The 17,812-nt window shown below is 30.0% G+C and overlaps 1 long non-coding RNA gene across 1 annotated transcript; it reads left to right on the top strand.

Annotated features, from left to right (window-relative positions):
- The first annotated feature begins 547 nt into the window (after positions 1-547).
- LOC126184769 (uncharacterized) lies at positions 548-17,529 on the top strand. The gene is made up of 2 exons (XR_007536875.1): positions 548-686; positions 17,475-17,529. It is a non-coding gene; the product is annotated as an uncharacterized LOC126184769 (long non-coding RNA).
- Positions 17,530-17,812: the final 283 nt, after the last annotated feature.

The following is a 17,812-nucleotide window of genomic DNA, read 5'->3' as shown; positions in this document are numbered from 1 at the left end:
AAATCTACATAAGTGAATTCTAAATTCAACACATTAATCTGTCAAAATAATAATTTAATTAGTATTAATCAATAAAATAAAAAATATTTCAACCATATGGTCCTTTCGTACTAATATTAATTAATAATCTTAGGATAGAAACCGACCTGGCTCACGCCGGTCTGAACTCAGATAATGTAAGAATTTAAAGGTCGAAAAGACCTAATTACTGGGCTACTGCACCCAAAATTTTTCTTAATCCAACATCGAGGTCGCAATCTGCTTTGTCGATATGAGCTCTCAAAAACAATTACACTGTTACCCCTAAGGTAACTTAATCATATGATCATAAATTATGGATCAAAACAACAAACATAAATATATGACATAATAATGAAGAGTTTATTTATTCTTCATGTCACCCCAACAAAACATCATCATTAAATATAGAAAGACAAACAAAAAACAATATAAAAATAAAATGTTAAGCTCTATAGGGTCTTCTCGTCCTAAAGAAAAATTTAAACCTTCTGACTCAAAAGTTAAATTCAAAAATTTATTAAGAGACAGTTGATTTCTCGTCAAGCCATTCATTCCAGCCACTAATTAAGAGACTAATGATTATGCTACCTTTGCACGGTAAAAATACTGCGGCTCTTTAAAAATCTGCTCAGTGAGCAGGCCAGACCTCAAAGTATTTTCAAGAGGTCATGTTTTTGATAAACAGGCGGAAATCAGTTTTGCCTATTTCCTTATAATAATGTAAAAACTATATACAAATAAATATACTAATTCTATCATTATTACAAAAATTTTAAAATTAAATAAATAATCTTGATAAAAAACCTAAAATAATTATAAAATCAAAATAAAAAATAATGAACTAAAACGTAATCTTAGAGATAGCTGGTTTAAAGCTTATTATTATATTTTATAAAACAAATTATAGGTTATTAACTTCAAAGCTTATCCCTTAAAGAATAAATAAGTTAATGTTTATACTTAAAAAATTAAATAAAAACAATTAACTTCAAAAAATTAAATTTTTTCTTAAGAAACTAGATATCTTGGAAAACGATTAACATCTCATTTCTATAAATAATTTAATAATAATTATGATACATTAACTATAAATCATTTATAAATCAACACAAATCGAGACAAGTAAAGTAAATACTAAAATTCTGATAAACCCTGATACAAAAGGTACAATAAATAAAATCTACTTTTAAAAATTTAAAATAATATTTCATAAAACAATTACATTACCGATAAACTATAATCTAAAAAATCAATTCTACAAAATATACTAAGACAAAATTATTTTTATTAAATAATTAAATAAACAAGAAATAAATATAATAAAATAAATAATCAAGATATCCTGATTTGCACAGAAAAATGGAATGAGATACCGCCAAATTCTTTGGGTTTAAAGACCTTAACTAATAGTACCCTGGTAAATATAATTAACATTTAAAATAATAGGGTATCTAATCCTAGTTTATTATTTAAATTTCACAGATTCATAAAAAGAGCTACAAATAAATTTTAACATTTCACCTTACAAATTTATATTTCAACCCTAAAAATATAAACAACTGTTTTAACCAAAAATATTCACTTGTATCAATCATATAACCGCGGCTGCTGGCACGAATTATGCCGATACTAAATCAATTGCTAAATCCAAAATCACTTGATAAGTAAATCAAATTACTGCAAAATAGAACATTATAATTTAACAAAATTTACATATAATACAAAGAAAAAGTAAATAAATAAGCAAGAATAAAACTTTTGGAAACAAAATAAGAAATTCAAAAATTTATAAAATTAAGAAAAAATAAAAGATTCAAATATTTAAAGAAAAAAAAAGGAAAAAAACACAAATAGTGACAAAAAAAAGAAACACACCTTTCGAATGACCACAACAACTTCTCTATTATATATAAATAAAGATTAATATGGAACATGTATTCCAATAAATGTATTATACTCTTTCTTATTTAATCTTTCTTTTCACTAATAATAAAGAAAGATTAAATAATATAATAAATATATTTTATACAATTATGTAAATTAATGTAATATGTTATTAATATAAAATTGACTTTATATTAAGTTAACTTAAATATTAATTAGTTAAATAATTAAATTATAGAAAATATATTTAATTATATTATTATAATTAATATAATTATCTATATTAATATAATATTTTATATTTAATAATATACATTATATTTATTGTATCCAATTATAATAATATTTAATATTAATTTACATATTATTATATAATTTATAATATAATAACCTATTTTAAGCTAAAAACATAAGTAGCTATAATCCTAGGTAAATAAATGTATTAAAATAATCATTTAATAATAATAAAATAACACTATAGGTTTTTAAATTTAATTAAATGTTATTTATTAATATAAATTATTTATTATATATAATATATACTCTAATTATCCGAACCGAGATAAATTAATTAGAAATAACCAAAATAATACATAAACAAATTTTTTAAAAAAATTTAATTTATATATTAAATAAAAATGAAGTGCCTGATTAAAGGGTTACCTTGATAGGGTAAATCAAGTAAATAAGAATTACCTTCATTAAAAATTACATAAGAGAGAATTAAACTACCTCCTTTAGTATCAAAAACTAACATGCATCATACACCTTAATGTAAAAAGGTAAGCTAAACAAGCTATTGGGTTCATACCCCATTTATAGAGGTATCAATCCTCTCCTTTTTAATGACCAACAACTCTACAAAACTTCTCTTCCTATCAACATTAATGATAGGACCAATCCTATCCATTTCATCAAACTCCTGATTTGGAGTTTGAATAGGACTTGAGATCAACTTACTTTCATTTATTCCGCTCCTAACAAGAAATAAAAATATAATAATAAATGAATCATCAATTAAATATTTTATTGTCCAAGCAATAGCATCGACAATACTATTATTTTCAATTTTGCTGATTCAAATAAAATATCCAATAGGATGAGAAACAGAATTTATTCCATCAATAATCAGATCTAGATTATTATTAAAGATCGGAGCTGCACCTTTTCATTTCTGATTTCCAGAAGTAATAGGAGCTTCAAGATGAAATAACTGTTTAACACTAATAACATGACAAAAATTGCCCCAGTAATGGTGTTATCTTATTGTATTCAACTAAGAACTTTCGTTTGAACAATTATCATTCTAAGAATTATCATTTGGGCAATAGGTGGTTTAAATCAAACATCTCTACGACAACTTCTAGCATATTCCTCAATTAGACATTTAGGGTGAATAATTAGATCTCTAACAGTTAGAGAAAACATCTTAGAACTATACTTTATTTTTTACTCACTATTAAGATTAATTATGGTATTATTTAAGCAAATAAATCTATTTTTTATAAACCAAATATATTCAGCCAGAATATATAAAAACTGAAATTAAATTCATAATATTTTTATCTCTTCTATCCCTAGGTGGTTTGCCACCATTCCTTGGATTTCTACCAAAATGAATTGTAATACAATCATTAATAGAGAATAACAACTATTACAACTATTATGGTTGTACTAACTAAAATTACACTGTACTGTTATATATGTATTAGATTCTCAGCCCTAATTATGTCATACACAGAAAATTCATGATCTATAAAAATAAAGTCTCAAAAATCAAGAATTATTCTTCCTGTAACAGTAATAATTTCAACAATAGGATTAATCTCAACATCAACCTTAAACTCATTATAGTAAGGACTTAAGTTAACTAAACTAATAGCCTTCAAAGTTATAATTAAAAGAATAATCTTTTAGGCCTTAGTAAAATTTCACACCTCTAGAATTGCAGTCTAGAATCACAATTGAATATAAGGCCTAAAACATGCTAAGAGAGAAACATCTCATAAGTAGATCTACAGTCTACCACCTTCAATTCAGCCATCTTACCGCAAAAATGATTATTCTCAACAAACCATAAGGATATTGGTACTTTATACTTCTTATTTGGAGCGTGAGCAGGAATAGTAGGAACATCAATAAGAATACTTATTCGTGCTGAACTTGGCCAACCAGGATCTCTAATTGGAGATGACCAAATTTATAATGTTATTATTACAGCACACGCATTTGTAATAATTTTTTTATAGTAATACCTATTATAATTGGTGGACTTGATAATTGGCTCGTACCATTAATAATAGGTGCACCAGATATAGCATTCCCGTGAATAAATAATATAAGTTTTTGATTACTACCGCCTTCACTAACCCTTCTTCTTACATCTTCTATAGTAGGTAACGGTGCTGGTACAGGATGAACAGTTTACCCCCCTCTTGCAGGAGCTATCGCACATGGAGGGGCATCTGTAGACCTGGCTATTTTCTCACTTCACTTAGCAGGTGTATCATCTATTCTTGGTGCAGTAAACTTCATTACAACAGCAATTATTATGCGATCAGAAAGTATAACTCTAGATCAAACACCTTTACTTGTATGATCCGTAGCTATTACAGCCCTTCTCCTCCTTTTATCACTTCCAGTATTAGCAGGAGCTATTACTATACTAATAACAGATCGAAACTTAAATACATCATTCTTTGACCCTGCGGGAGGAGGTGACCCAATTCTATATCAACACTTATTTTGATTCTTTGGGCACCCAGAAGTTTACATTTTAATTCTTCCAGGATTTGGAATTATTTCTCACATTGTATGTCAGGAAAGAGGAAAAATTGAATCATTTAGAACACTAGGTATAATTTATGCTATATTATCAAATGGACTAATAGGATTTATCGTATGAGCACATCACATATTTACAGTAGGAATAGACGTTGACACACGAGCTTACTTTACATCAGCAACAATAATTGTTGCTGTACCTACAGGAATTAAGGTATTCAGATGATTAGCTACACTATATGGAACTAAATTCAAATTCAATCCACCACTATTATGAGCTTTAGGATTTATTTTTCTATTCACAATTGGTGGGCTAACAGGGTTAGTATTAGCAAATTCATCACTTGACATCGTATTACATGATACATATTATGTAGTAGCCCACTTCCATTATGTATTATCCATAGGAGCAGTATTTGCAATCATAGGAGGTGTTATTCAATGATACCCATTATTTACAGGATTAACTATCAATAATACATGATTAAAAATCCAATTTATAATTATATTTATTGGGGTAAACTTAACATTCTTCCCTCAACACTTCCTAGGACTAGCAGGAATACCACGACGATATTCAGACTATCCAGATGCATATACATCATGAAATGTAGTGTCAAGAATTGGGTCTACAATTTCTATTGTAGGAATCATTATATTTATTGTAATTATATGAGAAAGAATGGTAACAAACCGAGCAATCATATTTAGAGCTAATATAAGAAGATCAACAGAATGACTACAAAATAACCCGCCTGCAGAACACAGCTACTCAGAACTACCATTAATTTCTAGATTCTAATATGGCAGATTAGTGCAGTAGATTTAAGCTCTACAAATAAAGGTTTGACCTTTTATTAGAAAAATTCATTAATTGCAACATGATCAAATTTATCCCTTCAAGATGGAGCTTCCCCATTAATGGAGCAACTATCATTCTTCCATGATCATACTATAGTCGTATTATTATTAATTACAGTAATTGTAGGCCATGCTCTAAGTTAATATATTATTTATTGAGTGTACAAACCGAAACATACTTCACGGACATTTAATTGAAACAATCTGAACAGCACTACCAGCAATTACACTAATTTTTATTGCACTCCCATCATTACGACTACTATATTTACTTGATGATTCAGTAGATGCAATAATCACAGTTAAAACAATTGGACGACAATGATACTGAAGATATGAATAATCAGACTTTATAGACATAGAATTTGACACTTATATAACACCTGAACAAGACCTAGAAAATGACGGATTTCGACTCCTAGCTGTAGATAACAGAACAATTCTACCAATAAATACGGAAGTACGAGTATTAACAAGAGCATCAGACGTTCTACACTCATGAGCAGTACCTGCATTAGGGGTTAAAATTGACGCAACGCCAGGTCGAGTAAACCAAGGAACATTTACCATAAACCGACCTGTACTGTTCTTTGGACAATGTTCAGAAATCTGTGCAGCGAACCACAGATTCATACCAATTGTAATTGAAAGAACTTCAGTAAACTTATTTATCAAGTGATTATCTAAGATAATCTAAGGAGTTAGTTAAAATATATAACACTGGAGTGTCAATCTAAAATAACTAAATAATTAGTACACCTTGAAATACATCAGATGACTGAAAGTAAGTAATGGTCTCTTAAAGCAAAAAATAGTAAATTAACGACTACTTCTGATGGGGAAACTTAATCCAAATCCCTCAAATATCCCCTCTCATATGATTCTCCCTATTCATTATACACTCCTGGAAATTGAAATAAGAACACCGTGAATTCATTGTCCCAGGAAGGGGAAACTTTATTGACACATTCCTGGGGTCAGATACATCACATGATCACACTGACATAACCACAGGCACATAGACACAGGCAACAGAGCATGCACAATGTCGGCACTAGTACAGTGTATATCCACCTTTCGCAGCAATGCAGGCTGCTATTCTCCCATGGAGACGATCGTAGAGATGCTGGATGTAGTCCTGTGGAACGGCTTGCCATGCCATTTCCACCTGGCGCCTCAGTTGGACCAGCGTTCGTGCTGGACGTGCAGACCGCGTGAGACGACGCTTCATCCAGTCCCAAACATGCTCAATGGGGGACAGATCCGGAGATCTTGCTGGCCAGGGTAGTTGACTTACACCTTCTAGAGCACGTTGGGTGGCACGGGATACATGCGGACGTGCATTGTCCTGTTGGAACAGCAAGTTCCCTTGCCGGTCTAGGAATGGTAGAACGATGGGTTCGATGACGGTTTGGATGTACCGTGCCCTATTCAGTGTCCCCTCGACGATCACCAGTGGTGTACGGCCAGTGTAGGAGATCGCTCCCCACACCATGATGCCGGGTGTTGGCCCTGTGTGCCTCGGTCGTATGCAGTCCTGATTGTGGCGCTCACCTGCACGGCGCCAAACACGCATACGACCATCATTGGCACCAACGCAGAAGCGACTCTCATCGCTGAAGACGACACGTCTCCATTCGTCCCTCCATCCACGCCTGTCGCGACACCACTGGAGGCGGGCTGCACGATGTTGGGGCGTGAGCGGAAGACGGCCTAACGGTGTGGGGGACCGTAGCCCAGCTTCATTGAGATGGTTGCGAATGGTCCTCGCCGATACCCCAGGAGCAACAGTGTCCCTAATATTCTGGGAAATGGCGGTGCGGTCCCCTACGGCACTGCGTAGGATCCTACGGTCTTGGCGTGCATCCGTGCGTCGCTGCGGTCCGGTCCCAGGTCGACGGGCACGTGCACCTTCCGCCGACCACTGGCGACAACATCGATGTACTGTGGAGACCTCACGCCCCACGTGTTGAGCAATTCAGCGGTAAGTTCACCCGGCCTCCCACATGCCCACTATACGCCCTCGCTTAAAGTCCGTCAGCTGCACATACGGTTCACGTCCACGCTGTCGCGGCATGCTACAAGTGTTAAAGACTGCGATGGAGCTCCGTATGCCACGGCAAACTGGCTGACACTGACGGCGGCGGTGCACAAATGCTGCGCAGCTAGCGCCATTCGACGGCCAACACCGCGGTTCCTGGTGTGTCCGCTGTGCCGTGCGTGTGATCATTGCTCGTACAGCCCTCTCGCAGTGTCTGGAGCAAGTATGGTGGGTCTGACACACCGGTGTCAATGTGTTCTTTTTTCCATTTCCAGGAGAGTATTTTCGGCTACATTAATTTTATTTAATCAAATAAACTTTTTCTCATTTAAACCAAATATTATTAAAAGAGCAGAAAAAAGAACAATTGATATAAAAAACTTAAACTGAAAATGATAAGAAATTTATTTTCAACATCAACTAATATCTTCAATTTATCATTAAATTGAACTAGAACATTCTTAGGATTATTATTAATCCCATCAATATTTCGACTTACACCATCACGAATTAATATTATTTGAAATAATCTAAACTTAACCTTACACAATGAATTTAAAACATTACTAGGACCAAAATCATTTAATGGAACAACATTCATCTTCATTTCAATCTTTATTATAATATTATTTAATAATTTCATAGGATTATTCCGTTACATCTTTACTAGAACAAGACATTTAGCATTAACATTTGCAATCGCTCTACCTATATGATTAAGATTTATGTTATTTGGATGAATTAATCATACCAATCATATATTTACACACCTTGTTCCTCAAGGAACACCACCTGCATTAATATCATTTATTGTATTAATTGAAACAATTTGAAATGTCATTCGACCAGGTACATTAGCAGTATGACTAGCAGCAAATATAATGCCAGGACACTTACTGTTAACATTACTAGGAAATACAGGACCATCTATAGCAATAAACTTAATTTCACTATTAATTATTGGACAAATACTTCTATTAATTCTAGAATCAGCAGTAGCAATAATTCATCTTATGTTTTCTCAATTTTAAGAACTTTATATTCTAGAGAAGTATACTAAACCTATGTTAACAACTCACTCAAACCACCCATTCCACTTAGTAGTGGTGGTTGTGGTTAGTGTTTAACGTCCCGTCGACAACGAGGCCATTAGAGACGGAGCGCAAGCTCGGGTTAGGGAAGGATTGGGAAGGAAATTGGCCATGCCCTTTCAAAGGAACCATCCCGGCAATTGCCTGAAACGATTTAGGGAAATAACGGAAAACCTAAATCACGATGGCTGGAGACGGGATTGAACCGTCGTCCTCCCGAATGCGAGTCCAGTGTGCTAACCACTGCGCCACCTCGCTCGGTCCCACTTAGTAGATTACAGACCTTGACCATTAACAGGAGCAATTGAAGCAATAGTTTTAGTATCAGGATTAGCAAAATGATTTCACCTATTTAACATTAACTTATTTATAATTGGATTTGGAATTACCTTACTAACTATAATCCAATGATGACAAGATGTAGTACGAGAAGGAACATACCAAGGACTACATACGGGATTTGTATCAATTGGATTACGATGATGAATAATTTTATTTATTGCATCAGAAGTACTATTCTTTGTTTCATTTTTCTGAGCATTTTTTAGAAGAAGACTAGCACCTACAATTGAACTAGGGATATTATGACCCCCTATAGGAATCCAACCTTTTAATCCTATACAAATTCCATTACTTAATACAGCTATTCTTTTAGCATCAGGAGTAACAGTAACATGAGCACATCATAGTTTAATAGAATCTAATCATACTCAAGCATTACAAGGACTATTCTTCACAGTATTACTAGGACTATACTTCACTATACTTCAAGCATATGAGTATTGAGAAGCACCCTTCACCATTGCAGACGCAGTTTATGGATGAACATTCTTTGTTGCAACAGGATTCCATGGGCTACATGTAATTATCGGAACAATCTTCTTATCAACATGTCTACTTTGACATTCAATAAATCAATTCTCACCAAGACTCCACTTTGGGTTTGAAACAGCAGCATGATACTGACACTGTGTAAACGTAGTGTGATTATTCTTATACATCTCTATTTATTGATGAGGTAAATAATTGTTTTTCTAGTATAAATAGTACATTTGACTTCCAATCAAAAAGCTTAATATTAATCAAGAAAAACAATCCTAATTTTATCTACAAGAATTTTTATTAGATTTATTATCGCAATAATTGTTATAATCCTTGCAACAACATTATCAAAAAAATTAATTAATGACCGAGAAAAAAGATCACCATTTGAGTGTGGATTTGACCCAAAAAGATCAGCACGAATACCCTTCTCACTTTGATTCTTCTTAATTGCAGTAATTTTCTTAATTTTTGATGTAGAAATCGCACTAATCCTTCCAATTGTAATTATTTTTAAAACTTCAGACATTATAATCTGAACAATTTCAACAATATTTTTTATTATTGTATTACTAGGAGGACTACACCATGAATGTAATCAAGGAGCCTTATAATGAGCAGAATAAAGGATTGTAGTTAACTATAACATTTGGGTTGCATTCAAAAAGCATTGATATAATCAATCAACCTTAAATAGAATAAGAAGCGAAAAATTGCAGTCAGTTTCGACTAGGAAGGTTGGTAAATAAAATACCCTTATTCTTATTAATTAAAGCCAAAAAGAGGCGTATTACTGTTAATAATATAATTGAACTATAAAGTTCCAATTAAGGAAATGTAAAGCCAATATGAAAGCTGCAAACTTTTTATATTAGCGGTTAAATTCCATTAACATTTCTATAATTTATATAGTTTACATAAAACATTACATTTTCACTGTAAAAATAATATACATATATTTATAAATACCAAAAGTAAAAATACTTCCTTAACATCTTAAGTGTCACGCTCTAATCATATGCTATTTAAGTAAACGAAAATTAATACCACCAAAATAAATATCCAAAAAATAAAAGTTAAAAGATAAATCTTAAAATTAGAATCATATCAACCTTGTATATAACCAATTAAAAAAATAAATAGTCTATACAAACCTTGACCACCAAATAATTCACCCCAACCATAATCAAATGATTTAGATGAATAATAACCTAATTTTAAAGGAATATATCTAATAAACTTAGTTGAAAGAAAAGGTATGAACCACATAAAACCAGCAAATCTGACAAAAGAAAGTATACTTAAAGAAAATAAATTTTGAGAAAAATCAAAATTAGAAATAAGATAACCCAAATAAGCACCCAAAACAACTACAGTAATAGTTAAAAACTTTAAATAATAAGGCAAGGCAATCACATGAGGAATAGGAAAAATTAATCAAGACAAAAGACTGCCCCCAAAACAGCAACAAATAATAAACCAATTATACCAAACGAAATATAAAAACTCTTGTCATCAAAAGAAAATCTAGAATAAAAATTATTATCACGAGATATTGAATAATAAAAAAGACGAAAAGAATAAGAAGCAGTTAAACCAGTAGAAAAGAAATAAAGAAAAAAATTAAACAATTAATTCATCTTAAACAAACCATTTCAAGAATTAAATCCTTTGAATAAAAACCTGCTAAAAAAGGTATACCACATAAAGACAAACTAGAAACATTAAATTAAACTGAAGTTAAAGGCATAAAATTAACAATCGAACCTATAAAACGAATGTCCTGAGAATCCTTTAAATTATGAATTATTGAACCTGCACATATAAACAATAAAGCCTTAAATAAAGCATGAGCTAATAAATGCAAAAATGCAAGTTTTGGGTAACCTATAGCCAAAATTCTTATTATTAAACCAAGTTGTCTTAAAGTAGAAAGAGCAATAATTTTCTTCAAATCAAATTCAAAATTCGCCCCCAAACCAGCCATAAATATAGTTATACAACCAATTAAAAGCAAAAATCAACCAGAATTATAAGTATCTAATATTGGTCTGAAATGAATTAAAAAATAAACCCCAGCAGTAACAAGAGTAGAAGAATGAACCAAAGCAGAAACAGGAGTAGGAGCAGCCATAGCAGCAGGAAGCCAAGAAGAAAAGGGAATTTGAGCTCTTTTAGTTATAGCTGCTAAAACAATTAATATAGTAATAAGCTTTATTTCAAAAGAATTAGAAATAAAATCATAATAATAAGTGTAATTTCAACCACCAAAATTTAATATTCAAGCAATAGAAATTAAAATAGCAACATCACCAATACGATTAGAAAATGCAGTTAATATACCCGCACTATAAGATTTCACATTTTGGTAGTAAATAACTAAACAATAAGAAACTAAACCTAAACCATCCCATCCTAGTAAGATTCTAATTAAATTAGGACTAATAATTAAAAAACCTATAGAAAGAATAAATATTAAAACAATAATAATAAAACGATTTATATTTTTTTCTCCCGATATATAATCCTCTCTATTATAAATAACCAAAGAAGAAATATTAATAACAAAAGACATAAAAATAAGAGACATTCAATCCAAAATTAAAGTCATAACAACCATACAACCATTTAAATTAAAAAGTTCTCATTCAACAAAAACTCTATAATCAATTATTAAATAATAAACACCCAAAATAAAAATTATAGTTCTAGAAAAAATAAAGAAAAAAAACTCAAAGAACAAATAGAAAACAAACTCATGACCTAAGATGAAAAAAATTCATATCATTCATTCCACAAAACAACATTTTTAATTAAAATACTTAAGCAACCTAAACAAAAAAATACTCTCCCTTTAAACAAAGAATATTTAAAGGCAATCAATGTAAAAGTAAAAGATGATATTCACGAAAATAACCAAGAGAACAAGTTTAAACACCAGAATAATAATTACCGTGCTGAGAATAAGAATACATGTATAAAATATAAACAGCTCTAAAAAAAGACAAAAAAATTTAAGCAAAAATCTAAAAGAAGATCAAGACATAATTCTATTTAATAATCTAAGTTCACCTACCAAATTTAAAGAAGGAGGAGCAGCTATATTACACGATCACAAAAGGAATCATCATAAAGCCATTCTTGGTATCAAATTAATTATACCCTTGTTAATTAATAATCTTCGTCTACCTAAACGCTCATAAATAATATTAGACAAACAAAATAAACCAGAAGAACACAAACCGTGACCAACCATTAAAGAAAGACAACCTATACAACCCCATCAATTTATAGTCATCAATCCTCCAATAACTATTCTTATATGAGCAACAGAAGAATATGCAATTAAAGACTTTAAATCAACCTGACCAAAACAAATAAATCTAACAATAACCCCAACAGATAAGCCTAAAGACAATCAAAAATAATTAAACTTTAAACCCAAATAAGAAATAACCTTCATAACACGAAAAATACCATAACCACCTAACTTTAATCATTCTACCTGAAATAGGGGCCTCAACATGAGCCTTAGGAAGCCATAAATGAACCAAAATTATTGGCATCTTAACTAAAAAAGCAAGAATTATAAACACATAAAATATAAAATAATAAGAACCAAAATCAACCAATAAAGGAAATTATAAAGTATTAGAAAAATCATAAACCCTAAATAAAACTAATAATAAAGGCAATCTAGCAATCAAAGTATAAAAAATTAAATAAACACCAGCCTGTAAACGTTCAGGTTGATAACCTCAACCTAAAATCAAAAGTAAAGTAGGAACTAAATTAGTCTCAAAAAAATATAAAAAGAAAGAAGACTCAATCTAGCAAATGAACAATAAAGCATAATCATAATTAAGACTATAAAGACAAAAAAATTAGAATGATACGAACTTAAACAAACTGAACCTCTAGCAGTAATTATTAAAGAACAAATTCAAAAACTAAGCAAAATCAAACTAAAAAAAATAATCAATACCAAAATAATATCTAATCATATTCAAATCTGCATATGAATAAACACAAATCATAAAAACAAAACTAGACATAAACATTAAAGAATGAACCAACCATCAACAATTATTAACCAAACAAAGAGGGATGAAAAAAATAGTTATAAATAAATACTTTAACATAAAGATAAACCAAAAGAATTAAAAAAATCATTCCCATGAGAACGAATTATTGAAACTAAAATAGAAAGACGTAAGCACCTTCACAAACAGAAAAAACAAAAAAATAACAGGAAAAAAATAATCATAATCAAACTCAATAAGAAAAACAATAATTAATATAAATAAAGAAAGAACAATATATTCTAATCTCAAAAGAACCATTAATAAATGCTTACGTTTAGAGGAAAAAACATAAACACCAGCAAAATAAATCAATAAAGAAGTAAAGACAGAGAATATAAACATTAGTTTTAATAGTTTGAAAATAGTTTTAATAGTTTAAAAAAACACTGGTCTTGTAAATTGGAAATAAGTCCAGCCCCCACATTTAAAACTTCAGAGGTGAAAAAGCTTTCCATCATCGGTCCCCAAAACCGATATTTTTAATAAACTAACCCCTGAAATGATCAAAATAATAATTATATCACTATCAAACGTAATAAATATTAATTTTATTAAATTAAGACACCCAATATCAATAATGCTTCTCATTATTCTACAAACGTTTCTAGTCGGGCTAATAACAGGAACAATAATGGAAAGATATTGATTATCATATATTTTATTTTTAACGTTTCTTGGTGGTATATTAGTTATATTTATTTATATTACGAGAATTGCATCAAACGAAATATTTCAACCTAAATCAATTACGATAATTATTACCTTAACAGTATGAGTATTTACTATATCAGTATTAATTATTCTAGATATAACAATATTTATAGACTTTTTCAAAAATACTGAAACTATAAATATTGATAAATCAATCAATTATCAAGAAATAACAATATCTTTAGAAAAACTATATAATAGACCAACATTTATTATTACAATAATAAAAATAATAATTAATTTATTTTTGGCACAATTGGCAGTAGTTAATATCACCAATATTAAAAAGGGACCTATTCGTAAAATAAGATAATTTACTAATGAATAAACCCTTATGATTAAGACATCCTTTAATTAAAATCATTAATAACTCTTCAGTTGATTTACCCGCACCAACAAATATTTCAATTTGATGAAATTTTGGGTCCCTACTAGGTCTATGTTTGGTAATTCAAATTGTAACCGGACTATTTTTAGCTATACATTATACATCAGATATTGAAATAGCATTTAGTAGTGTAGTTCACATCTGCCGAGACGTAAATAATGGTTGAATTATTCGAACCTTACACGCAAATGGAGCTTCTATATTTTTTATTTGTATTTATTTACATGTAGGACGAGGAATTTACTACGGATCTTACATATACATGCACACCTGAATAATTGGTACAGTAATTCTATTCTTAGTTATAGCAACTACATTTATAGGATACGTTTTACCTTGGGGACAAATATCATTCTGAGGTGCGACAGTAATTACTAATTTATTATCAGCAATTCCATATTTAGGAACAGATTTAGTTCAATGAGTATGAGGAGGGTTTGCTGTTGATAATGCAACATTAAACCGATTCTTTACATTCCATTTTGTACTACCGTTAATTATTGCTGCAATGGCAGCAATTCATTTATTCTTCCTCCACCAAACAGGGTCTAATAACCCCTTAGGACTAAATGGAGATATTGAAAAAATCCCATTTCACCCATACTTTACATTCAAGGACTCTATTACATTTGTATTAATAACATCATTATTAATTATATTGTGCTTGATTAATCCTTACCACCTAGGGGGTCCAGATAATTTTGTACCTGCTAACCCATTAGTAACTCCTGTCCATATTCAACCAGAATGATATTTCTTATTTGCATATGCAATTCTACGATCAATCCCTAATAAGGTAGGAGGTGTTATTGCATTATTCTTATTAATTAGAATCTTAATAATTTTACCATTTTATAATAAAACACCATTTCGAGGTATTCAATTCTATCCTATTAATCAGATTTTATTCTGAATTATAGTAGTTGTTGTATGCTTATTAACATGAATTGGTAAACGCCCTGTTGAAGAACCTTACATTATAACAGGACAAATCTTAACAATTATCTATTTTACATACTTCTTAATTAATGTACATATTGCAAACGCATGAGATAAACTAATTAAGGAATAATAAGTTAATTAGCTAAGGAAAAGCATATGTTTTGAAAACATAAAACTAGAAGTTTAACTCTACTATTAACTTTTCTTAAAAAATTTCACTAAATAAATGAAATAAATAAAATCTTTAAACTGACAAAGAAAATAAAAAAATTTAAAGATAAAGGCAAAAAACTCTTTCAAGCTAAGTACATTAACTTATCATAACGAAAACGTGGTAATGTCCCCTGAACTCAAATAAAACCAAAGGACATAACAGCAAGATTAATAAAAAATATAAAAGAATAAAAATCACCACCTAAAATAATTAAAGCTAATAATATTCTTATAAAAACAATTCTTGTATACTCAGCTAAAAAAATTAAAGTAAACCTGCCTGCACCATATTCAATATTAAAACCTGAAACTATCTCAGATTCACCTTCGGCAAAGTCAAAAGGAGTACGGTTAGTTTCAGCTAAACAAGAAGCAAAACAAGCTAAAGCTAAAGGAAAAGAAATAATAATAAATCAACAATAAAGCTGATAATTTATAAAATCAAACATGTTAAAACTACCAATTAAAATAATTAAAGATAATAAAATTAAAGCCAAACTAACTTCATATGAAATTGTTTGAGCAACAGAACGAAGGGCACCTAGTAAAGAATAATTTGAATTAGAAGACCAACCAGCAGTTATAACAGTATAAACACCTAATCTAGTACAACATAAAAAAAAACAAAAATCCATAAGAAAGAGAACACATATAAGTTAAGTAAGGGAAAATTACTCAAACAGCCAAGGAAATTATTAAATTAAAAACAGGAGAAAAATAATAAAGTAAATAATTAGATATAATAGGAATTGGTTGCTCCTTACAAATTAACTTAACAGCATCACTAATGGGCTGAGGAATTCCTACAAAACCTATCGAATTTGGATGTAACCTAAAACCTTACGCTCTAATAAAGTTAAAAAAGCAACACTAATTAAAACACAAATAACTAATAAAAGAATATTCAAAAGAAACATAAATAAATCATAAAGTATGAATACTATTTGTAGAAAAATCTACATAAATGACTTCTAAATTCAACACATTAATCTGTCAAAATAGTAATTTAATTAGTATTAATCAATAAAATAAAAAATATTTCAACCATATGGTCCTTTCGTACTAATATGAATTAATAATCTTAGGATAGAAACCGACCTGGCTCACGCCGGTCTGAACTCAGATCATGTAAGAATTTAAAGGTCGAACAGACCTAATTACTGGGCTACTGCACCCAAAATTTTTCTTAATCCAACATCGAGGTCGCAATCTGCTTTGTCGATATGAGCTCTCAAAAACAATTACGCTGTTATCCCTAAGGTAACTTAATCTTATGATCATAAATTATGGATCAAAACAACAAACATAAATAAATGATATAATAATGAAGAGTTTATTTATTCTTCATGTCACCCCAACAAAACATCATCATTAAATATAGAAAGACAAACAATAAACTATATAAAAATAAAATGTTAAGCTCTATAGGGTCTTCTCGTCCTAAAGAAAAATTTAAGCCTTCTGACTCAAGAGTTAAATTCAAAAATTTATTAAGAGACAGATCGTCAAGCCATTCATTCCAGCCACTAATTAAGAGACTAATGATTATGCTACCTTTGCATGGTCAAAATACCGCGGCTCTTTAAAAATCTGCTCAGTGAGCAGGCCAGACCTCAAAGTATTTTCAAGAGGACATGTTTTTGATAAACAGGCGGAAATCAATTTTGCCTATTTCCTTATAATAAAGTCACAAGGTTAAAATTATATAAAAATAAATATAGTAATTCTATCATTATTACAAAAACTTTAAAATTAAAAAAATAATCTTAATAAAAAACCTAAAATAATTATAAAATCAAAATAAAAAATAATGAACTAAAACGTAATCTTAGAGATAGCTGGTTTAAAGCTTACTATTATATTTTATAAAACAAATTATAGGTTATTAACTTCAAAGCTTATCCCTTAAAGAATAAATAAATTAATATTTATACTTAAAAAATTAAATAAAAACAATTAACTTCAAAAA

The sequence above is a fragment of the Schistocerca cancellata genome, chromosome 4 (assembly GCF_023864275.1).
Source record: "Schistocerca cancellata isolate TAMUIC-IGC-003103 chromosome 4, iqSchCanc2.1, whole genome shotgun sequence".
Classification (NCBI taxonomy): Eukaryota; Metazoa; Arthropoda; class Insecta; order Orthoptera; family Acrididae; genus Schistocerca; species Schistocerca cancellata.
This window is presented reverse-complemented; position numbering and strand designations above follow the sequence as displayed.